Source organism: Harpia harpyja, chromosome 4 (assembly GCF_026419915.1).
Source record: "Harpia harpyja isolate bHarHar1 chromosome 4, bHarHar1 primary haplotype, whole genome shotgun sequence".
In the NCBI taxonomy this organism is placed as follows: domain Eukaryota; kingdom Metazoa; phylum Chordata; class Aves; order Accipitriformes; family Accipitridae; genus Harpia; species Harpia harpyja.
Window position 1 is genome coordinate 78,455,434 of NC_068943.1, and position 24,861 is coordinate 78,480,294.

Below are 24,861 nucleotides of genomic sequence, written 5' to 3' on the forward strand. Positions count from 1 at the left end.
CTTCACTGTTCTTTGACTGATGAGCGTTTGGGCAAATGGGCACAAAGCAAGACTCTTTTAAAAAAAAATCTAGTCATCATAGGAAGAAAAGAAAGAGACTTACACTTCAAAATCTTGACTGACTCTACTTTTGTTTCATAGGTAAAAAAGAATGAAGGGACAATTTTAATGTTTGGGGCAAGCCCCTCAAAACACAGCCTCGGGACAGAGGGGTCTAAAAGAGACCCGAAAGCTTTGATTCCAGTGTGTAACAGATAGGCCGGCCAAAACACAGAAGAAAAAAGAAAGACCGCTTTGTTGTTAGTGATCTCAACAGTGCTGCTGAAGGCAGCGTGCTGGACTTGGAAGGAGCAGGATCAAAAGCAAGGCTTAAGTACTTTTGGCATGTCAGAGAATGTTACAGTACCCCCTCCAACCAGCGCAGAAGGTTGCTATTACTCACAAAGGTGTTTAAACTCTATGAAAGACGTCTCCTGGTTAAATGGGACTTTAAACCACTTCTCTTTCTCTCCGCAGATGCAGAACAGAAGTCCACATCTACCCTTTGAACCAGAGAGATCCCTCAGTACCACTGGTGGTGATATGGCCACAGGGGAGCTTATGCTGGTCCTGAAGAATTGATGCAAATTCCTACCTGGAGACAGAACCAGAACATAAATGTCAGCATCTCAAATACTAAAAACTCTCCAAATTCAGGATTAAACCACAGAGTTTCTGCTTAGCATGGAATGGACCAAACCCACATCCACTCCTAAAAAGGAACCAACTCATAGTGGCTATTTTGTTGCTTTCTTCTCAAGATGATTAAGTTGGTGTGCACTTTAGGAAAAGCTTAGATATATCCAGAATGTAGCTTTACCTAAATATTCACTTTATTATCAGGTTTTTTGTTTTGATCTGCAAACTCTTTGAAGAAGGAACCGTTATGTGACTTCTGTTTGTACAGCACTTGGGATAATGACCCTACCAGGGCTGCGACTTACAGCAAAGACTAAGGGGTCCCAAGAAGATTTGGGAAAGGTGTCCATCTTCCTCTTTTGGGAAATAGGGCCACAGCTGGGGATTTCTGCAGACAACTAAGTCATTTTGTTAACGAGTGAAAGAAAAATAGCCCACTGGGAAACTGTCATTCAAAAGTCTGGGAACCGTACATTTCCAGCAGGACTGGCAAGCAGCCTTTAGACATTACTGCAAAACAGGGAGTTTTTAGGCAAGCAAAAACCTCAGGAAGTGTAAGAGAGCTCTGCGTATCAGACTTTGCTGAAAGCAAAGCCCCTAGCACTGACTGCCTGTCTTCAGTACATACAGTGAGTACTATATGCAGTGGCATGAGCAGACTCCAGGCTAGAGAAATCTGTCTGCTCTGTGACCAAACTGACCTCAGCAAAATTGGAGATCCCATTTCTTCCTTGATATCAAGCTTCTTTCCTATTTCACACCACACAGCACCTCTCACCTAACTGTAGCTGGTCTCTGTGCCCTAGTAGAAACTAAATTGAGACAGAAAACCTGTGCAAGTAACAAGGACTATTAAAACTATTAGTGAAAAAAAATCGCATGAGGACTGTTAGCAGCAAATGAAAGAAATATCATTCCATGATATTCTACTTGGGGCCACTCCAGTTGGGACTTTTTTATTAAGCTATTGTAATAAACATTCATTTTGAATTGTGTGTAAGCCTCAAAGGAAAGAGATCTTCAAGGGGAGCTTCACCATAGAAAGCTATCAGCAAATGAAAGATGGTTGGACAGTGGCTAACCCCCAAATCCTGTCCTACCACTTCATTACTAGCAATGTCCCAAAAGCTTCCATTGACAAATTGTGTACATTTCCAACACAAAAGGCCAGAATGGAACTCTTTCAATGGAGCAGATTGCCACAGGTGGAGAGATCCTTTGTGAAGGCTGCTGAGAGAGTGTGCTCTTTGGCTTCAACCTCAAAATTACAGGAGAGTGGGTCATACTGTTAGCAAAAAGCAGGGAGAACCTTTGCCTTTTATGAATTTACTGAAAACTTTGCTTCTCAGCTTTCTGTTTGTTGGAACACCATGGAAGCTGGCCCTCCTACCTAGCACTCGAGTGTTCAGTGAGCGTGCCAGGAAACACCAGGTAACATTTCTCAGGCTGCCTTTAGTCTCTTCTTAGGATCTAAGACAGACCTAAATAACATAAGCTGAGAAGCATGTGGTCTTCTCTTTTCCAGTGCTGTCCTGCCATGAACTGCTGACAGAACCTACCTCTTTGATCCCTACATACATATGAAAACACGAAGGGAACAAAATCAATACAGGCTGTCTGTCCTCTTAAAGCAACCACTGCTCAGTGCTTTAATTGGTGATAGTCCTCCTCCAGCAGATCCTAGTGCTGGGAGATAGTTCCAGTAAACACAACAGAAGACATGTCTCAAATGTCCATTTTATTTAAAACCAAATAATTCTGCCCCCCAAAATCCCTTCCTTCCCTTTCACCCCAAGGTGATCCAAAGGATTTTCCAAGGGGAAGGGGTTGTTTATACTAACTGCCTGTCGCTTAGACAAGAAGCAGGAGAAGTCAGTAACCTTGATATAAAACATCTGTTCAAGCTACCAAAAGATAAATGATCCACTATTGGAGGCAAAGTCTCCTCAGACAAGAAAAAGAAAGTTTGGGAAAACTCAAAAGCCAGACTTTCAAACAGTAATTGACCCTCAGACTAATGTGAAGGTAGAACTGTCAAAGTAGACAGCATGGATGCTTGCAACTCCTACTAAAGAAAGAAGCCCACTCACAATAAAGATAATCTCACCTCCTGCTGTGAAAGGACTCTCACAACATGCATAAGGTGTTTGAAATGTGAAACTACCATGAAAAGACAACAGAAGACATTCAAATGCCATAGCAGTTTATTACAGAAAAAACATGTTCAGCAAACATTTAAAAAATTTATTACACATTGTATTCAAAAGTGAATATTGCTTCCAATAACTGTTGCTTAGAGTCTCATGCCAGATTCAATTCAATTACCTTAAATACCAAATCAGGATATTCATAGTAGGCCTCTCACCAGCTCAAGCAAGGGTGAGAACAGTGGATGAATGTTCACCCCAATCTCCCTTTCCCCAGCAGCATCAACTTGTTGCTCTAGAGTAGTTAAGCAGAGCCCAATTGTACTATGGCCAATGCACTACCTCTAACTTCAACAATTTTCCCTATATAAGGATGTGGCTTAATGTCATGTACCATATTCTGTGCCATGTCAGCAAGGACAACATTGATTCCAGAAATAAAATTCTATTCCTACCTATGCTCACATTCAAAGTATTGCACTCAATAATTTAGATTTGGAAAACAAAGCTAAATATTAATGTATTATCTAAAATTACCAATTTTAAGTCAGTTCTGGTAGGCTGGCAGAAGTCATCTTCTTAAAAAAGAAAAAAAAAAGAAGAAAATTCTACAGATTCCTGCAACTAAAAGTATTTCTTCTGGCAGGTAGAGAAGTTCTGGCCTGCAGTTAACCGATACCAATAGTCAAGCTGAAGAATTCTGGGTACAAGAAAAAAGGGCAACCTTCCACAGACAGGCTTCAGACTTAGCAAGTATAACAAATTATTTTTATTATTACTACATATATATATCATTCCACTCTTGTAACCATTTCCCCCATTCTTTCAGTACATCCTTGAACTCTTACTAAGTATCATCTGCTCCACCTGGATAATTCAGCTAGCTTTTTTGGAGCAGGTGCTTTTCATCTTCTGCTACCTGACAAACAAACTCCTAAGTTTAAGTTATTTTAAAATACAAATGCCCAAATGCAACAAACCAGTATAAGAAGTAGCAGAATTCAGTCTGCAGAATGAGACAGAGATGACACCAAAACTCACCTCTTTTTCCTTCTTCAGTCCCTAACCCCACTCCTTACCAAGTCCCAGATCTGACACGACGGTGATCATTCATGCTCTAGAAAGCAAGTTCTGAGCAGAGCAGGGTAGATTTAGAAAGAGGACAGGGAAGGAGAAGAGTTTTTACTAGGACAAAAAAGCAGAAGCAAGCAAAATGAACAAAGATGGGTACAACTACAACAACATGTAGGCAGCACAAAGAGATATTTGGGTTTGTTCAGCATTGCCTTGTTGTCTTTGTGCTCTTCAGTGATTAGCAAATTGTGAGAGAGAATATCTGCTTTTACCAGTCTCACTGAGCTGATGAAAGAGCTGAAGAAGTTCATAGCTTCTGACCTCAGCTGAACGGCTGGTCATGATGATAGCATAAGACCCATCATGTCTGGCCATCATTTAAATAAGTGGAGCTTTGTGAGACAAAACTTGACAGTTAAAGAACAAAACCTACTTACAAAAAAAAAACAAAACAAAAAAACCCAAACAACAAAATCCACAAAAACCCCCACAAGCCTAACCTGGTATTAATACTGTGTAGGCATATCATTACAAATATCAAAAACATATGCAGGACTTTAGTAATAACTTTTGGAGTTTTACAAATGCCATGCTCCAGACACATTCCATCTCGAATAACCCTCAGTACCACAGCTGTACAGTTCAACAGCACTTCTAACAGCACCAGCATGGTGCATGTCCTTTTATGCAAGGATATAAGGTAGATGAGGAGTTACTTAATGTCTCTTACTGTTTTCTAATAAAATGAGAAACTAGAGAAACTAGGTTAGAGAACTAAAAGTTACTGAAAAGCAGAGCTGTGCCAGCAGTTTCCAGTGATGACCTGACATGATTTTTCCTCCAACTGACATCCAAGTAGTTATGGAGTTTACATAGTCCAGCACAGCACTCATTTCAAATGAACTTTCTGTACCATGTGGTACTCCAGAGACATCTGGAGGATGGAAGAAAATGGTTAAGGAAAATCATTAGCTTATACATTATCATATCACTTATTTAGGTTTTCTAAATTAAGCATAAACAATTGAAGAGGAGGAAAGCGCAGACAGTGTCCTGCAACAGAATTTGGAGGATCATTTTAGAAGGGAAAAACAAAAAAGAATCCAACATGAAACACCAGAAAGATGGTGAAGGAAGCTGTAAAACAAAGTCACGGCATTCCCTGTTTGGAATCTTTTCCTGGATTTCTATTCTCAATAAATCTGTGTAGAAGTCTTTATTGTACGGAAGCAAATTCAACTTGTGTTCCAAGACCCATACTGAAACCCCTCCCCATTTTACCTAGCACCACAACCGGTAGCACAAAGCTCCACTGGTCAAACAAAACTCTCTAATAAACTTGTACTACTATAGCCTTCACAGTGTCCTCCTTGGTAACACTTACCCAAGCCTATTATCTTTGGTAAATTCCCCTGCATGACACCCAAAAACCTCCAACAAAAACAAAACAAAAAAAAAACAAACCAAAAAAACACCAGTAAACCACTTTCCCTGATCACCAGCTGGGTTTTGTTTCTTTTCCACTAGATTTAATGGGCAGCAGAAAATGAAGGAAAAACACCAACCATCCAAAACAATACTCCCTCATGGTAAACAAAGGGTATCTCTAAATACCCCTGGCAAGTTGTTTTAGTGAGTGAATGACTCTTTCTTTCCTCCTCTTTTTTTTTGTTAAGAAAGAGACTTTTCACAGCAGAATAAAATACTAAGAACATTTAGTTTCTTTTAAGGAAAAGTATTTTCAAACAGATAAAAGAAAGGATGCTCAAACAAGAATTTCTATACTTTATAGAAATAAAAACTTAAAATAAATACTTTACTTTTAATATCATTACTTTCAAAAATACTGACTTTGGGGTTTAGCAAAAGGAGATGGGCTATTAAACTCAGTGAAGAAGAGTCACCCTCAAATGGTGACACAGTGCAAAGGACCACCTTACCATACCAGAATGAACCATGAGCTATTTCACAGTTTAATTTGTATAAACTAACTGGTGTCATTCAAGCTGTCATGACAAGCCTGCAAAGACTTGAACAGTCTACATGTATTCGGAAACAGAGGTCATTGCTTCGAAGGTCACGAAATGCCACGTAAGACACTACGTGGTTTGCCATGACTATGAACATAGCACAACAAGGCGAGACATTTTTTCTGAGCTTTTTTGGCTTGGAAGTCTTGAAGCAAAACATTCTGGCCAAATCCTGCTTGAGTTTGTTTGACTTTGGATATTTTTCTCTCACCTACATGCTCCATTCCACCCCACCGTTTGAACAGCAATGTTATCGCAGAGCACAGATGCAGCTGACTATTACAGAGATGGGCATTTCTGAGGAAAAGAGAAATAGCATCAGAAAACTGTAAATAAAGGAGAAGGTAGGAGCAAGCAGACAGAAATGCCTTGCCCATCTTTCCTGCTCTCTTTGCAGGCCTACCAGAAAACACCCTCTGCCCTGTCTGCTGCTTCCCTTCTGTCAACCTCGTGGCTATCTTCACAGGACTTGAGGTAATGAGAAACACTTTGCACAACACTGGCTTGCTGGAGTACTAAGGCAGAGAAGAGATGAGTAAATAGAGGGAGATAAAGAAGGAAGAGTTCAATGACTTTACACAAACCAAACCCAAAAACCTATAAAATGGGCAATTTTAAAAATTCAGCCCTGTATGTGTGTGCCAGATTTATTAGATTGCAGGCTCTTTGGAGCAGGGACCACGCAAGACAAGGTGCTTATTCAGTGCTCAAGTACAAGCTTGCCATCAGCTGAGGCTGCCTTTGGACATGACCTCATTGTAAAAACATTACCCTCAATCACAGTGGTCCTTGAAAACTGCCTCCTGGCTAGTTGATCCTTATTACAGATTTCACAGTAGCTATTAGGTATATTTGCATCTGTGTCTTTAAAAAAAATGAGAGAGAGAGAGAGGGAGATACCTGGGGAGTTGCGGGGGGAGAAGTAAAAAAGCACGTCTGAACAGATGATCTTTACAGTCCCCCCCTCCTGCTGCTAGAAGCTTCCCACTCAGCTTCTGCTCCTATTTGTTCATCTTTCTCTGGCAAGAACTACTCTTAACTGTGTTAATTTTCCTTTTTGTGGGTTAATGTTGGGTAACGTGCTTGCAATTGCCCACAACTAATAGATTTCCAGTGATTGACTTTACTGCACTCCTGGCAGTAAGTAGGGCATATTTCTTGAACCAGGGTCATTTTAAGGGATTCCAGAAAGTACCTTCAGACATTTCATGGCTTCATTTAAACAGCTACTTTCTTGGTTCCATGCAGGATTTTGAGCAGGAGGACAGTATCTTCAAAGGGAGGTCACTATCCCCTAGAATATTAAGTGAGAACCATTTCAAGAGTTTGAACAAAGCATGAAGCATGACCTTTTTCCATTTATTTACTTAAGGCTAAACTTGGCAGATATGAAAATATCCAACTGTAGTTAGACAGCCATGATCTCAGCCTCTGGCTGTGCAAAGACATCTTAAATCTGTAGGTTCTGTGCAGATCCAGAGGATTTTTGCCAAAATGTTTTCTGAATAAAATTAAATATTTCTTCATGTTAAGCTTTACATTTTTTTCCTCCTGCTTCCTTCATAGCCTGTTATAATCCCAAATTAAAAATATACAATGCTTTAGGATTAGTGGTGCTTATTCTGCAGTTTCCCAGCCAAAAATGACTGCTATAATTCTTTAATCATTAAAAAAAAAGGTTAAGTGTCACACATATTCTGCCTTTAAAAACCAGTGAGGCACAGCCTATTTCTAATTACTCTCCATTTACCTGGGAGTGATACAAGGAGAAGGTGAGAAGATATACCCCGACCAAGGAAAATTTCAGGAGCACCCAAGGCCTGGGTTGCAGTCGCAGAATTAATGGCATCTGTCAAGAGCATCCTGTAAGAAGCTGCATACCAGAAGCCACTTGCATCATTAGCTGCAAAGGCCTAGATAAAGGATTATCTCGATGCTTTGGCCCTTCAAAACCCAATAAAAATGTTGTATACAGCATATATAGTTACAACTACATCGGTCTCTTCCCAGTGTTAATCCACCCCTTCCTTGGTTTAGCAGCTTCACATCTTCATGAAAATCTTTTCCAAAGCTGCATGTACAGCATTAGCAGAGGTGTACACTTACGTTTCTTTGCAAGTATTAGCTACCACCGGTTAGGACTTTGGCTTTGTATTTCACAGAACAGACAGGGAAAGATGACTACCTGTAGCTTTCCCCTACCGATGCAGGCTAACCGCAGTGGGTCTCTCCTTCCCCCAGACATGGCAGAGGAAGGTACGCAGCCAGGTCACAATTATCTTCCTGTGTAGTTTTAAATCTGTGGAGCTGTATGCTGCCATTGTTGATGTGCCAACTGTAGGCCTTTCATCTAGTCAAATGCTTGTGTCTCATGCGCACCTTCAACCCCCTGCTTAAATCTCAGCACGTGGTTCTTGCATACGGCACTGAAATCCCAAATATTTGCAAACTTCCTCATGCTAAGGTAAGCATATATGGTTTGCAACTAACAGGCTATGCAAGTCGAAGGACAAGTGGTTTAATAATGACCAACGTTCAAATAGGACCTTCTGCAGAAAAGTATCTGGATCTTAAGAATTCGCCTGTTTCAGGTACCATGATCAGAACCCAATGCAATCCATGTGATTTGCCTCAAAACCCCACATGGGCCACAGCACCGTCTCCTGGAATCAGAAGGTCCATTGCAAGAAAATGCTGCAGTTCTTCACATTCTGTAAAGAGAACAAAATAAAAAAAATCCACCAACATCCCCAAAACACTGAAGGCAAGGGCCTGCAGTTAACCAATGCAAAAATTGACCTATGCAACATTTCTTGCGTTTCCAAGAAGGTACTGAGCTTCATAAGAAGCCAAGCCTTCCTTACACTGAGGAAGAGCGGCAGAGCAGAGAGAACTGTCCACAGCTCCCTCCACATAACTGAGGACATTATTCATGCCCTGCAGGCACATTCAACTGTTAGTTACCGCTGCCCAGACAAGCTGTGATATGACTCTGTGAGCCTGGTTTTGGTTTGGCCTTCAAAGAGACTAGAAGCACTCATGCAGTCTTATATAGATGGCAAAAACCAACTGAAAAGCAGGAGGAAGGCCACTTAATTGTTTCTTGACACACCCTAGGTGTGAGCGCTCCTAGTCCCATTTCTGGCAAGGTCACACAAAGTTGAAGCCACTTTGCGTAACTTACACAATTTTTTTCCCAAGGACAGCTGGAGAACATGCGCGGGCAGTTAAAACAGAGACCTACCATCTGATCTTACTCATTTGCAATCCTTAGTTACAAAACATAACATTAGAAAGTGATTAACAATATACAGAGCAGATCTGCAAAGCCTGAATAATAATTATAGACAGCATAAGCCCATCTCGGCTGCATCCATGCTAAAGGAAATATGACAGAAAAATAATGCAGGTGAATAAAGACTAAAAGTGAAAAATAAATCAGACTTTCCGTGGGCAAGGTCTAGAAAGCTAACCTGATCAGAAACAGAACAGAACAGTCAATTTGCTTATCTTGCACAGATATTAATTTGTTACGCTAACCTAACAGCTACATAAAGATTAAGACAATTGCATAAAAATTATTATGAAAAAGGGCTATTCTTGAAGATGGTGTTCTTCTGACTTTTAGCCTATGCTCATGCAGAGGTTGCCTTTTCTGGGTGCCTTGACATCTTCGCTCTGTCATTTTTCTACCTTCATCTCTAAACTTAAGCCTTCCCTTGAAGGCTGGACATCTATTAGTGCTTTCCAAGTACAATCTGAGGATTAGCTTTGTTTCCTCTCTCATTTCTTAGAATTATCATTTCACGCTGCTGTCATGTATGACAACTCCACCTCTGATCCGTATTGCACTTGTTTTAATTTTTAATTTTCCTGTATTATGTCTGGGCCCAACACTAACTGAAAAACGATGTAAGCATCAATCTATTACCAACTGCCCCTCAGCTGAGATACGGTAGTCAACTAAAACACAGTGTGGATGGCTTTAATACAGCTTGCCACCCGAAATACAGCTGCTCATTCCACATGTTAGCAGACATACTAGGAATGAGCTTAGGAACACAAGCTCAATTGCCCAATGTGTGGGCACACCTTAAATGTCAACATTATTAGCCATCACATTGTGACTGAAGTGATAAACACACAAACCGACTGTATTCTAGCCCATCAAACCCAGACAGCAGCCCTCTTCTCCTCCTCCAGCATAAAGCCACAACTGTTGCTCACTGAGTTGCCAAGCTTCTGCATTATCACTAGTAACTTAAAAACAGGATTACACCCAAATAGTACAAAAACTTTAAGGCCACAGGGTGAAAAAGCAAAGGGACTTTATTAATAAAGAAGTGCTTTGTTAGAGATTATTAGAGTCTCTGGTTTTGCATATTAACAACACAATGCCTTTAAAAAATAAATACACCTGCATTTTCATGTCACTTGGCTTGTGCAACTCTCCTCCTTTCCCATATAGACGCACTGGACTCAGGTATGTTCAGAAACCATAGCAAGCAAGGTGGTATCATCAATAAAACACAGCCTCCTGCCAACACTGTGTGATCAGGTAAATGCGGACACCATAACAGCGAGACCAGGGCTCTCCCTCGTGCATTTCATAGTCAGGGTAGGTATGCATTCCTTGGCTGATCAGGAATAGGGAAGCAGCTTCATTCATTCATTCATTCATTTATTTATTTATTTACAGAAAGAGGACAGTGGCTAAGGAAAACAAACAGAAGCAACACAACACATTGTGACTAAATCCAGGAGATGCACACAGAGTTTCATTCTACCAGAAATTAAAGGAAACCTGCCAAGTTTTTACATTTTCAGTTTCACTTCCTTTACAGTCCTCTCACCTTTATGACTCTCCTCCCTATTTAGCTTTTTCTACAGGTTTTAGAAGGTGTCCTAAATCAAGAGCCTTTCTTCTCTGTCAGCCAGGGTCTCCATTACCCAGGCAGCGCCTCTACAAGTCACGGGAACACCTGAGGCCAGGTGAGGGCCGGGGTCTCCAACGACTAGTCCTAGTCCCCTCCGGGAGGCCACTCAGACTCACTGTGCAGTCAGGAGGCCATCTCCATTGAAGATCTTCTCCAGAGCCGCTCTCTCCCCATTGACTTTTTAGGTAGGGAGACAGTAATCACCAGGTGTGGACTCCACCAGCTGCACAATTTGACTCCACTGTACAGCAGTTGCTGCCTTCAGTTAACACTTACTGGTACACTGGAGTATCACCGTCTGCAGGCTGGGGCCAGCCAGGAGGACGGACTAACATCCTGCACTTACAGTCAGATGGAAACGGGCCTACGCTACCATCAACGCGGTAACTATCCTACAACTTCATGGAGCCCAAAGCAGAGTCTCAAGCAGCTATCGCAAAGCTTCAAGAGATGCTTTTCCTGGAAAGGCTGGTTATTTAACCAAAGTCCCATTTTTAAAAGTCACTCAGGAAGCTTCTCCGCTGCTTTTCACTGAAATTTCAATTCCTGACTCACTAGGCGTTTTTATAGCATTACCATACACGCTACATGACCAGCATAGCTGAAATATCTAAGTGCCCACAAATAATTAAAAAGTCATCTCCATTTTTAAAATGTTTGGATAAATTTATTTATAGGGCAAGTCAGTAATTCACCCAAAGTCACACTTTCCAAACAAAGCAACTACATCAAGTACTTAAAATACCACCCCTTTCCCTATGGCTCTGCCTCATGACGTCAGTGGCGATAGCTTTTTTCCCCTAGAATGCAGACAGTGACCTCACATCTTGCTAGCAGCAGCTCAAGACCCAGCTGTACTAGGCAGTACTGCACCACTGGACAGAAAAGTCCTCTCCTACATGGAAACACCAACTCAGCAAAACGCTCAAGCGTTAGCCTTTTTATTTTATTTCAAACAAGGCTCATAAACTTATACCTAGGCACACACTAACATACCTTTCTGAAACAAATGGGAACAGAAAAGCTCCTCAACAGTCTTTATGAGACAGTGGATGGGAAGGCAAGTCAGCAACAACAGCTGAGGAAGACTGTTTTTCCAGTGAGCACTTACAATGCTATTTCACAGCATATATACCTTGTCCCCGCTCTCTCTTCCCAAACATTTTGAATTCTCCTTAGCTTTACATCTTTCCAGCATTCTCAGTTTGCAGCTTCACGTACACTGAAGTGGGTTGGTAAAACTGTCTTCAGCATGTTGAATTTGATCCTCTGAAACCAAAAGTTAGACCTCATCTATCGTTCACAGCATCTGGAAGACAGATCCTTGACTGTCTCAGGGGAGAAAGATCAAAAATCAAAATCTAATGCAGGAAACTATCAGCAACCATTGAGAGAATCAGCTTTGGAAAACATGGTTTCTTTTCCATCAACAAAGCCCTCAAAAAGCTGTTGCTGGATTTGTCTTTTTTTTGGTGACACAAACTTTTTCCTCTGAACGGAGTCAAAAGGATCACTTTTTTCTGTGCTATTAAAGTACTGGCAGAAAACCCAAGCTGTACAATAATTCCCTTCTCTTTCCCATGCCCTCACAAATGCATAAGGCTGTCGCTAAACACCTTAACTCCAAGTAGCCAGATCTTCCAGAGTGGGATCCTGAGACAGAGAGGGCTTGTTTGTTTCAGGGATCAGAAGCTACGTGGAAAAAAGATTGGCCAGGACACAGAGGATGGAGAAAAGCAAGTACAGGAGAAACTGAAGCCTCAAATCGCACACACAAGGGAAGAACTGCTTTGCTTTTCCACCTGTATCAGAGAAACACAAAGATCAACAACCATGTGCAAAGCTCAAAGGAATCCCAATAGTCACTTGCATGGTAAAACAACAAATGGAGTAAAGAGTATAACTTTAATTGCACTGATGAAGACTGAGTATGGGGGGAAAACTGTAATTCAGAAGTTGGGTTCAATTCTGATTTCCATTTCATCAATGTAAGCCTTGAATAACAGGACAGAACTTGGTTTCCTGTGTCTGATGATCCCAAATTAAGATTTAAAAATAACCAATAACTTAATACCAAAGTTCAAGACAATCGTGAATGCTAAGCACTCACACAAATCATCTAGTATTAGTCAGAGAGAACAGTTTAGTATAAACTGCTCCCCCTAGTAAGTACCAGGGAAGTATCCTTTGCGTAGAAGTGACTCTCAAGAGGGCTTTGGTTAATAATAACTAAGACCCTCAAAATCCTGCAAACATTTCCTTATGCACATGATTAACTTCTATGCATGTGGCCAGGCCAGTCCCATTTCTTTGAATTCAAAGAAAGTAATCACGTCTTAAAAGTTACTCTTGGGCAGATAGGAGTTCAACTTTGCCTCTGGGAGAGTTTTGCAACAGTTCTCTCTTTAGCTACCAATTTTGTAAAGCACAGAAAACTCTGAACTATCACTCATATTTGTGACAATGGAGACCATTCAGCACTCTGAACAACTGGACCACAGGGGAGGTGGAAAAAGAAATGCATTTATTTATCTTCATATGCAATCCAAATAGAGAAAGAGCAGCCCAATGAGAATTTAGAGATTCTTCCTTCCCTGAATCCATCAGGCTCAAAAATGTCTGCATAAAAATTTCCAAAATACTGTATTATGCTATATCCAGGAACTGCTGGATAATTGTGAAGAGCATTACTGAATAATTCAGGACCAAATGCAACATGACATTGTGCCTGAGAAGTGTCCACGTTGTATTTGTTTGTTTTTAAACCAACACCCTCCAGTTTTACATCTTCCACACTAGCTTTCAACACATTCATAGAAAACAGCGATTCACAGAAAACAGGATCCTTCTTCAGTTTTTTTCTGCTACAATTTTGAGCAAAAGGGTTATCGCCAGAAGGGAAGACCTCTGCTTCAAATGCAGCTGAAAAATATCTTTGCCATTTGACTTACACTGAAGCCTGAAAGATCTGGTCAAAAGACAGGAGTCATCTGCTGAAATACAGTTGTCTACATGCATGCTAGATGTTTGGACTACCTTTATATTCAACTGGCAGAAACAGCACTTCTCAGATCTGGTTCTGCTGACTAAATGTAGACTTCCACTTCAGGAAGAGATGAATTGCTCCCTGGAAATGTTCTGCTTCCGACTATAAAGGGAGTCCAGAGAGCTGCATTTCAACAGACAAATCCCACCTTCTCCACACTGGGTATCACACTGAACAACCACGTCTGGTTTCTCCGCTCAGACCCTACCAGCTTCACTGGAGTTTCTGCCACTTAGACTGGTAGAAGTAAACCAGTGTAGTTACCCCAGGCTCTGTGCACTGTCGATGGAAAGAAAGGGGCATCTCTGAGAGGCAATTCAGCTCACATGAAAATCTGAATTCTCCCCAGAAATGCCACTGTGTCTCCACAGATTATGGGAATGAGCCAAAGGAGATCACCTCTTAATAAGGTGAAGCAGTGAAATGCCTTGAGTTAGACAGACAGGTTCAGGCTCTCACTGTTGAGAAGGTGGGAGATGCTGAGTACTCTCATCCCTTATCTCCTCTCCACACCAGTGAGGCTTGAAATGTATAGCATCAGACCCCACCATAAAAGGCAAGGTTGCAGTTTGGATTACAGAGTCCTTCATAAAATACTTTGAAGAAGAGTAAAAACAAAACCACACCAGGGAAGTTTGAAAAAATCTGTATCGTGGCCTACATAGTGTCTGTCCACCCACAGCTTTGCCAAGTGAGGATAAACAAGAGCTGAATGAAACTCCGCAAGCGCACACTTCAGTTGGCCAAATATCCAACACAGTCTAGAGCAGCTAAGAATTAGTCTGCACTCTCTTAAGATTCAAAAACAGAAGTGCAGACCCTCAAAAGGGTCTGAGATTCATCTGTTAGCAACGCATGCCCTCAGCTGGCCAGGTGACACGGGGAAGTAAGATGGCAGACCTGGATCCAGGCTCTCACACACTCGTGCTTCTGTCACCGAAAGAAGTCACCTCGTTAGCCGAGGACAGCAGGGCTTCTGCATTCGACTTCTGCAGGAACACAGGATTTGGCAGCCTCCAGAAATCTGAGCTCTCTATTTTTCTTCCCTTCGTTTACTAATGCCCATTTCCCCTTCCCCGCCTCCCTGCTCCCAATGCACACACATTTTAATGCTAAAACCCAGGAGTTACATGGCTTTTCCATACTTCTGGGCAAATATTACACACTTTCCCTCCAAACTAGCAAGTATGCCTTCTCCACAGAGGTAGTAAACCTGCTGTAGGAGCACAGTGCTTCATAGGGAAATACTTCAGATTAACCCCCCAAAATTACCTGCACATCTCATGCCTTAAGAAAGCTTTGCATCCACCATCTCACACAAAAATACACTCCCTACAACATTGTGATACATTGCACACTCTTAATGGTTTCTACAGTTACGTAGTCACAGACAATGTAATTAACAAGCAACATTCCTTCCTGTAAAATAGGAGGGAGAAAATAAACAGGATAAAAGTTCACAAAAATAAATTTGAGCTCAGAAATAAAAGTACATTTTCAATTTAATTTCATCATTTACCGTGTCAAAGATGATACAAGCCTGGACTACCTAGGTGCAAGCACAGGTTTTTCAATCAGTTTGATTTACAAAATACCTTGTGTCCCCTTATGAGGAAAATGATACATTATTTACTCTCTTCAAATACACATTAATGCTTTATTTCACTTTCCATTTCATTTGTTTTGTACACACTGAAATAAAGAAAAAAAAATCCTGTTTTGAAGTTATATTTTGTTTTCTGTTCCTTGTTACATAACCAGAAGTGTTATAGGAAATACTATTATGGAGTTAAAAAAAAAAAAATTAAAAAAAAAAAAAGAAAACCAGGCACATATCACTGCATCACAATAATGTGTAAGGTGCTCCTACACCCACTATTGGCATAGATTTAAATTAAAATTACATGTAATCTATAGCCAACTTTCAGGTCTATGCTGAATGCCCTTTCTGTGTTTAACCTCCTCCATTGCTGACAAAGAGGTAAGATTTTCCAGGTTAGTAACAGCAAAATTCCACATTGCAAAAACATTGAATGCTGTCATGCAAATAAAGTCATTCACAGGGTCTGAAAATGTCCCTCCCATGTCAAGATTAGTCTTAAGCAAAGAAATTATAAGAAAATATGAACATGGATCTTATTTTCTTGTGGGAGAGCCAAGCACTTTAAAACCAACAGCCACATAAACCCTAAGCCATATCTTTTGAGAGAGATGGTGAATCACTACCAGTGCTCCTTTCTAATGAAACCAGAAGAGCACACCAGCCACCGTGCTGGAGACATTTCCTTGCAAAAAGCAAAAATATCCATGGTGGCAAGTGAATTTCTTGATCTGGGTGACTTATGACGTTATGATCCTTTACATCCTTTACAAAAAGGGCCACGGACTCCATGTTGGAGAACACACTCATTCCATCCCTCTCTGCTCTGTGCACACCTGCCCAGGCAAAAGCACCTCATTTCTGAATTTGAGCACGCACAGGGACATATTCACATCGTCATCTGAACCCAACACACACCCACCATCTCCCACTGTAGCCTCCAGAGCCATTTGCAACAGCCTGAAACACTGCTCTGAATCCAACCGGTATTTTCCTCTCCCTTCTGCACTACAGCCCCAAGCCCAGAGCCCTGTAGCTCAGCCTGGTTCATCTGGGCCCACTTAGTTAAAATAAACACAAAGGAAGGGAACCCACTGGGCTGGCTGAACAAGACATTCGGCTGCAGAACTCCCTCACACTTGTGTGCATAGCTGATTTTACACCACTCGGCTGCTACATTGATATTATCTTGTCAGAAAGTACAGAGCAGCTTTCACCACAAATACTTGGAGCTTGAAAATTACAGCAAAGCACCAAGGCTGGGGAAAAACCAACTTTAGCTGGATGCAAAGTGCGCTGCAAGTGCAGCATTTGAAGCCTCAACATGACGCAACCGAAATCGTACCAGGGACGGGGGCTTGCTGAAGGAAACGGGACCCACGCAAAACCACAGCGTATATATTAGGTGCCTATAGCTCATTCGCTGCCCAAGCTAGGAGTGCCCTGCAAACAGAAATTTTTACACAAGCTACAAATCAATGAGGCAGCGTGGCTATGCCCATGCCAGTGACAAACTGCAGTGGGGAAGGGAGCCTGGACCGCTCCGCTGACCCGCCACCCCCCTCAGCCACCCTCCCGCACCCCCTTCCCTCTCCCCTTCCCCTTGCCCCCCCTTAACCCTTCCCCTCTCAGAAGTTCAGGGTCGGTGCGGCGGGAGCGGTTTTGAGCCCAGCAATGGGAGCAGCCCGGCCTAAACGCCAAAGTCACCCCGGTGTCGGTGGGCTGCGGGAGGCCAGCCAGGCCGACGCACCCCTGCGGTGGGCTCCCGGCTGCCAACCACCCGGCCACCTGCGGGCCTCCACCGCCCTACCTTGCTCCTCGCCGGCCCCAAAGCAGGCTCTGGGGTCCTCGGGGGGGAGCCGGGCTCCGCCACCCTCCAGGGCTTTGCGTTTCTTCGACATCTGGTCGGTGTTTGGGAGTTGAGTTTCTCCTCTCTCTCTCCGGGGAGATGAGTGGATGTGGAGAGAGAGGGAGAGTGTGAGGGAGAGAGACACAGGGAGGGAGAGAGAGAGATTGAAAGAAATCGCTGCTTAAAGAGAGGGGAAGAGACTTTGGAGTGGCTGGAGAGCAAGTAGGAGGCAGGGACTAAGTGGAGAAATCCTACAAATCACAATCCCATCAATTCAGCCCCACGTCTAAAGGGGCTGTTGAGGTCTCCCCCTTCCTTGCTCATTCATCTGAGCATGTGAGTGAAAATTAACGAGAGAGGCAATAGTCCTCTGTTGTTTTTCCAAATGTTAGCTGGTGGCGCTTTTTTTTATTGGGGGGGAGGAAGGAAGGAGGGAGCCGATTGATATTATTTTTCCCTGTTGGGATTCCTTCTGGTCAAAAAAAGAAGGGGGGGTAAGAGCTGAATGGATGGGGGGGGCGAGTGGGGGGACGAGGGGATTAAAAAGAAAACCGGGGGCAGAGGAGGAGGAGGGATGACAAGCGCCTGCAGGTGCAGGGAGGCTAAATTCCCTGCAGGGGTCATGTGCTCTGGGAGCCGGGGATCCTCGGCTCCCCGGAGGCTGCCGGGGCCGGGGCCGGGCGGGGGCGCAGTGCGGCGCGGCCCGCGGGGGCGGCTCGGCGGGGGCTGCGGGCACCCCGCCTGGCACCTGCGGGAGCGGCGGTTCGGAGCGGTGCTGCGGGGCTCCGCAGCCGGCTGGGAATGTTCACGAATCACTCGCACCTTGCAAACTCCGCCGTCAAGTCAGTAGCCCCGCAGTCAGTCGGTCGGTCGGTCGGTCGTTCTCGCTTCCTCTGTAACCCTTTCAGTCCTGGGTGCAAGGTGTACCGCTCCCCCGGGGAGCCCCGTCTCGTCCTCCGTCCGTGTGTCCCCCCCCACCTGCCCCTTTTCCTGGCGGATTTCAGGGCTCGCTAGCGGGTAGTTATCCGCGGGGGGGGGTGGGGGGGGGGGTGAGGACGCAACTTACCCTCCAAACTATGCACAAGCTCGTCTCTGCTTTCCCCTTCAGATCAACTTTAAAGAGCAGATTCTCAGTCCGGGAGGCAAAGAGGCAGGGGAGGAGAGGGGAAATGGTTTAGGAACAGCGGCTGCCAAGTGGGTGAAGTTCGGGGCACAATCCTGGCTCTTCCACGCTCCAGCAGCCCAGCATCTTCCCGGGATCTGGAGAACAAGGTGTTCAACAAGTCTTCTTTGTTACCCGAAATTGATTGATGATGGCTTTCCCGCCGGGCTGTATTTAACAAAACGATGCAGAGAGCTACTCTGACGAGAAGGAAATTTTAGAGGAGCTTGCAATATAGCTGCAGCTTTAATTTATCTATTTCTGTCTCTCTACGTACATACATACAAACACACATACACATGCACACCTGTGTATGTGTATATGTATAGATAAATAAAAAGATACAACTCTACCAATACAATGTTGGGTCCACGGGATCTTAGAAAAGCCTGCCTGTCGGCTGCGTGGAAGTTAAAGAGTTTTTCTTAAGCAAAAGGGGCTGATGCTTGGACACATCTCACGTCCAACAGGAGGCAATGACGTCTGTAGCTTCATTGCTATAACAGCACCAAGGCTGCAATTGCCATTCACTGAAATGATAAGGGGCGCTCAGACGTAAGCAGTCTGGACCTCTAGCAAGAGACTGAAGCGAAGATGATTTTTCCCCTCCCAAAACAAATAATAATGCTAAAAAACACCTAAGGAAAGAGACCGGGGAGCAGGGAAAGGAATCTAGGTCTTGCAGTCACACACTTCTGCAACATGATCCTCTAGCACCAGAAACATTTATTTTTTGCAGCTGACTAGACTTTGGGAAATTTCAATGTATTATGATTGCTCGGGCGGGGGGAGGGGAGGGATTTTTTTTTTTCCTTAATTATTTCTGTCTCTCTTCAAGCAGGCATTGATGAAAGCCGGGTAAAAGTGCCCTCCCCCCACCTTTCCAAATATATTTAGGCGCGGGTACACGCTGAAGTGTTTCTGCTGTATGGCTAGATCTTCTCAAGTAGCAATTTCTTGCTGTATAGGCTGCAACGATTTTTTTTTTTTTTTAGCACTGGAAGGTGCTCACAAAGAAAAAAGGGAAAAAAAAAAAGCCGATGCGAAGCAGCCGGCTCCTTTCCGTGTGGGATCATACTCCCACTGCCACGGTTTTGACCGCATATGGGGACCGCTGCCGCGCTCCCCAGCCCCGCCAAGCCGCGGCGGGGGCGGCGGCGGCGGCCGGGGGGGGGGGCTGCTGGGCGCGGGGGCGGCGGGGGGCGGCCGCACGGCGGGGCCGCCAATCCCCGCGGGCGCTGCAGCCGCCGCGGGGTGGGGAGGGAGGGGGCCGTTGCCCGGCCCTCCCGTGAGCCGCTGTCCTAGAAATGACAGCCCGGCTGTTAAATAACCCCCCCGCCGCCGCCGCCGCCTGCCAGCAGCACGCGGCTCCCGTTGCGAGCAGCGCGCCCGAACCCCGCCGCGGGGGAGGGCAGCGCCGCTCCGGTTGCTCCGGCCCACGCGTGTCCGCGGTGCCTCCGCCGGGCTGGGCCGCCCCTTCTCCGCGCCTCGCCTCCGCCGGAGAGGGGGCCGCGGCCGGGACCGGGGGTGGGGCGGGCGGCGGCAGGGAAGGTCCTGGGGGATCCCAGCCCCCCCCGGGCGCCTGCCTTCTGCCGGGGGGGGTCTGCGGTGCCGGGCGGCTGGGACCTTGACCTGCTAACTCCGGGTGCCCTGGCCATCCCCGCCGGCTCCTGCGGCCGGGTTCGGTTTTGGAGGCACCCCGAGAACGCTACCTTCTGCCCTCTCCGGTCACCCCCAGCCCCACGCTCAGCGCCCAGATTTTTCCTCCTGCGCCCTGCCAGGTCTAGGGCACGGCTTGTTCGGCCTCCAGATGATTACATGCAGTAAGTGGCTACTTGCCCAAACCATTAAGCCAGTTCTTTGCTGGAACAATTTTTGGATACTGGTGATGTAAGTGGTATCACTGCAAGCCCGAATCAGGTTCGCTGTCTGCTGGAAGCACTCACAAGGTGCCGGGTTCTTTCTCTTTCCGAAGTTTATCCTGGTGAGAAGGGAAAGACAGCGAACAGGAGTGCCAAGCGGGGAGAGGAGGCATAAAGACTCCCTTGCTAGCATGGATGTTAAATTTGGCATTCATGATGGCCTTTGATAGATCTGTTACGATAATCTCCCACACGAGGCTGTGGTAAGATTCAGCTGCATAATAAAGGAGGAGATTTTCACATCATCAGCAGGAGATGCTTGCTTTCTTACACAGTCTGATTCAGCAAGGCATTTATTTTTGTGAATGATTTGTGGAGTGTCCCAGGACCTAGTAGCAGATCCCTTTCCTTCAGAGATACCCTAAAAAATGCACAGAGACCAGAATTGGATATATTTGTCAAGCTTTAGGGGCAATCCTATGCAATGTTGTATTTCATTTTATCTTAAGTACTGAATTTCTAAATGTTTCCCACCCCCCCACCCCCCCCACGCCGTTCAGCACACAGAAGTCACAATGTATCTATCCCAATGCAAGACACTGCATTATCCCACATCTGTGTTGTAAGAAGTTCCCATCAAGATCTGCCTTTACACGAGTTTCTACTAAATTATTACCATGCTGACAGATCATGTTTTTACTACGGTATCATGGAAATCAGGGATGGAAATATGGAATAGATCTTCTCGGGGGGGGGGGGGGGGGGGGGGAGGATATGGGGTGAACAGGCTAATTCCATAAACAGTAATCTCTGAGGGTGTACCAAGCCAAAATTTAAGTCTAACTGCCTTCGGGATTTTACTCCATCCTCTCTATTAGATGTTGCCAAAGGAAAGCTTTCCATCCGGTAACTCCTAAGCACTCTTTTTTTAAACTTCTTCCCATTACATACAAGATTTGGATCATCTTGAGGAGCTACCTTCTCCATAGTTGAACTCTTTGACACGTACAATAGCAGAGGAGGAAGAAACAAAGAGAAGGCAGTACCAGTTTCCGTGTTCTGTACCAACACTGGCTTTCTTTACTCACAGCCTCGAAGTGATTCTGCACCTCAAGTCATTCTGGGACAGTCTCAGAGGAAGACAGGAGAAGGGGAGAAGACAGCGTGTTGCTGGTTGACTGGATACAGCCCAGAGGAGAAAGGCAAAGAGAAAGCTTTTGGGGTGGGGATAGTACCAGTCTGAAATAACTTACCAGTGTTTGGGGTTTCTTTGTGTATCACCACTATTTACTGATCCTTTTTTTTTAGGTAAGAATTCTAGCAGTTCCCACTCCCACCTCCAGATGAATGCTGCCTTCCATCCTTGCCTGGCACTTGATTAGATATCCCTCAGGTAGGCCTCAAGGAAAAAAGTCAAATATGGTACACAAGAGCTCTGCTATTAATTCATTTTTAATGCTCTGAAAAATAACTAATTTCTATGCTATTGTTTAAATGCTACCTGCTTTCAGTGACTTCGGTAATTTCTTTTGGATAGGATTACACAAACTGTTTTCTTTTGGTGGACTTACGTCACCAAACTTAAGCAAGTGGCGTTCAGTCTATCAAGTCCAAAGTCTTTTCATCAGAAGAGAAGAAGGTCCTGATCTAAAACTTGTGAAGGTCAAGAGGAATCCTTACATCGCGTTCAGCCATCCCTCACTTTGGGATTCCAGAAGTAGGCCTTGGGACCTGGAGTTAAGGCCCTACGAAACACAGCTGTACTCAGAGATAGACTTGAAGTGTTTTCAGGCTTATGGATTTAGACTGGGTATTTGCCTCACATGAGTCAATAACTGAAATCATCAGGCAAAAGACCTTCAATAAATACAGCTCAGTTTGCAAACACTTTACTTTTTGCTTTATTTTTTAAAGCATTACCAGCCTAGCCTGTCAATCATGTTCACAAAGGACCATTCAGAGCGGTTTTCAGGGACTAGTCAGCCTGAATGCAGCATATTTTAAAGGGATATAAATTAAAAGTTCAGAGAAGACAGAAATAGCATTGGTTAAGACAAACCTGCCTCTGTACAATACACACTGCACAGACACAGCAAATAACCAAACGCAATAGTCCTAAGACCGAGAGAGGTCTTGTGTTGCAAGTTTGCTTTCTCTTAGTTTTTCCTGACATGGCTGACTCAGTTCAGAACTATTTGACCCAGCAATACATAACCAACACTTAATGAACAGCACAAAGAGAGAATCAATTCTCTTTCATGCAGTGCCATATTATCGCTTTTCCCAAGCAGTTTGTAATTTTTTCTTTGTACATCTTTATGAGGTGACTTATAACACAGTGTTCTAGATATTGTAGACATCTGTATCATTAAAGCCTAATTCTTGCAGAAGCCCTCTCCCCACTCAAAGCCATTATTTTAGTATGTGTCCCTGAACTGTGAATACACTCCTGCACATCTTGACAGAATCCATAGCGTTTGTATAGCATTTAGTTTTGTCTTCAAAGTGATTTGAAGTGGCATGAGCTAATGTATTCTTACAACACCCAGAACAGTTGGTAAATTTTATTATCCTCATTTTATAAATTGGGAAATGGCAGCAGAGAGGTGAAGACTCTGTTCTATCACCTTTATTCACATTGATTACTGCCTTAATCCCTGGCTAGTTCCAGCACTTTCAGTGGGAATTCTTGCACGAAAAGATGCTATTTGATAGAACTGAAAATCACAGTGTCTCCCACTAAGTGATTTGAGCAAGGCCCTGGAGAGAGTTTAGTGCAGGTTTAGAACTGAAGTATCTCTCAAACACACTCTTTTGCTTCACCCACTTTCCCAATTTAACAACAAAACCCAGAACTTGCCACCATATCTGTCATTTTTCCACCCCCAGGCTAATTTGCAGTAGTAATAATGATCAAGTAGCCCCACTGCACTGACATTACATACAATACAAGTTGGCACATAACACAAAGAAAACTCGGAGGACTGACGCAGTTCCCAATTTCTTATGCTACGAAAATGACCACCTTTTTGATCTCATAATTTAACCATTCAAGGGAGGGGGGGTGAAAGGCGCATTTAAAAGTTTCATATGAAATTCAGCACTATGAGGAAGGTGGTACTAAGTCAGTTTCAAGATACAAAGCCATGTCTCTATTTTTTTTTAAATATTGTTCTTTCAGCATGAAATGCGTACTCTAATTTCACAACAATCATCTTTGTATTTTCACAGAACAGATCAAGACGGGTAGGTTAATCTAGAGAGGCCTTGCTGAATTTGCTCTGTTAAGTTAGAGGGAACTGGGTGTTCTCACCTTCCAGAATAAAGTTATTTTGTCCACTTCTTCTTACCTCTGCAAACACCTCATATTTGTTCAACACGTATGGCCACCAAGTCCTGATCTGTGTCTCCTCATAAACCTTAGCTATTATCGTGTAGTAGCATTTTTAACTGTAAAAATATGGTAGCTTATTTAAGCCTTTACCAATTTTTAGAACTGTGAATTTGTTGATTGGATTTTCACACACCTCTCTGTTGAGAAGGATGGAAGTTTTCAGGGCAGCAGCTACTGCTTAAGACAGAGAGGGGAGTGTACAGAAACTTCCCCCATCACCTAGTAGCAGCAACTCTGATTATTCAGCACTTTTCCTCCCCTACCCTGCCTCTGCTCCAGCTCTTGCCTCTCCTCCTCTATTCCTATGGCAGGAATTTTACAACTCTCTTGCTCCTGGGAGTTAAAATCCACTGTCCCCTACCCAGCTGAGCAAGTGTGCACCTGCCTTGTCAGTGTCTCTGGCATCAGTGTGATGAAACTCTATGTTATGCTTTGTCAAAGGCACAGTGGGTCATTCTGCTCACAAGTTTCTCAGTTTCTTAGGCTCTAGCCCAGCATTAGAAGGCCGGTACTGAGAGTTTCTATGATGGGGTATGTGAAACACTGTATGCTTGAAAAATAATTTGTGCTATCTTAGGTAACCAAAGGGGCTGGAATAGGAGAAAACAGCCTGCAAAGGTGTCTTGTCCTGAAACACTGCCACTCCGGGCTTTCTCCCTGCCATTTTCTATGATGCTTTCTTCCAAAGATCCAAGACCTGTCTTTATTTGATTTATTTACTTCGATAGCCCTCTTCCTTAGAGCCTCCTTTACAGACCAAAGTCTCTACTTTACGGCAAGACACGGAAGCCCACGCTAGGCCCCTGCGGGATGCCAGCAGAGTCTGTGGTGGGAAGGCAGCTGCCCTGCTGGGAGTGCTGCCGGCACAGGGCTCTGTTGCCCGCTCCCGGCAGCACAGCATCAGGCTGGGAGGTGGGCCAGGGAAGCCTCCCGTGGCAGGGCTGGCCAGCCCGGGCCTGCAGGGCTGTACTGGGACCACTCTGCCTGAGAAGCTATTGCAGCTGGGGAGTATCAAGGTGGTTTACCTGCTCTGCCTTCCCACCTCCTCTGGCCTGCACATTTTGCAGCACAGAGCCTGTCTT

At 44.2% G+C, this 24,861-nt stretch overlaps 2 long non-coding RNA genes across 5 annotated transcripts; one reads left to right on the top strand and one right to left on the bottom strand.

The window, feature by feature from the left end:
- Positions 1–2,864: 2,864 nt before the first annotated feature.
- LOC128140667 (uncharacterized) lies at positions 2,865–18,539 on the bottom strand. Of its 3 annotated transcripts, none has more exons than XR_008234810.1 (5): positions 18,428–18,539; positions 7,680–7,842; positions 7,125–7,223; positions 6,141–6,226; positions 2,865–4,833 (listed from the first exon to the last, which is right to left on the bottom strand). It is a non-coding gene; the product is annotated as an uncharacterized LOC128140667 (long non-coding RNA). The 3 variants fall into 3 exon arrangements; XR_008234809.1 differs by having other exon boundaries at positions 7,680–8,640; positions 18,428–18,520; XR_008234811.1 differs by lacking the exon at positions 18,428–18,539 and adding an exon at positions 17,323–17,821.
- Positions 17,900–22,272, top strand: LOC128140666 (uncharacterized). Of its 2 annotated transcripts, none has more exons than XR_008234808.1 (5): positions 17,900–18,203; positions 18,470–18,633; positions 21,476–21,607; positions 21,694–21,807; positions 21,923–22,272. It is a non-coding gene; the product is annotated as an uncharacterized LOC128140666 (long non-coding RNA). The 2 variants fall into 2 exon arrangements; XR_008234807.1 differs by having other exon boundaries at positions 21,694–21,778.
- Positions 22,273–24,861: the final 2,589 nt, after the last annotated feature.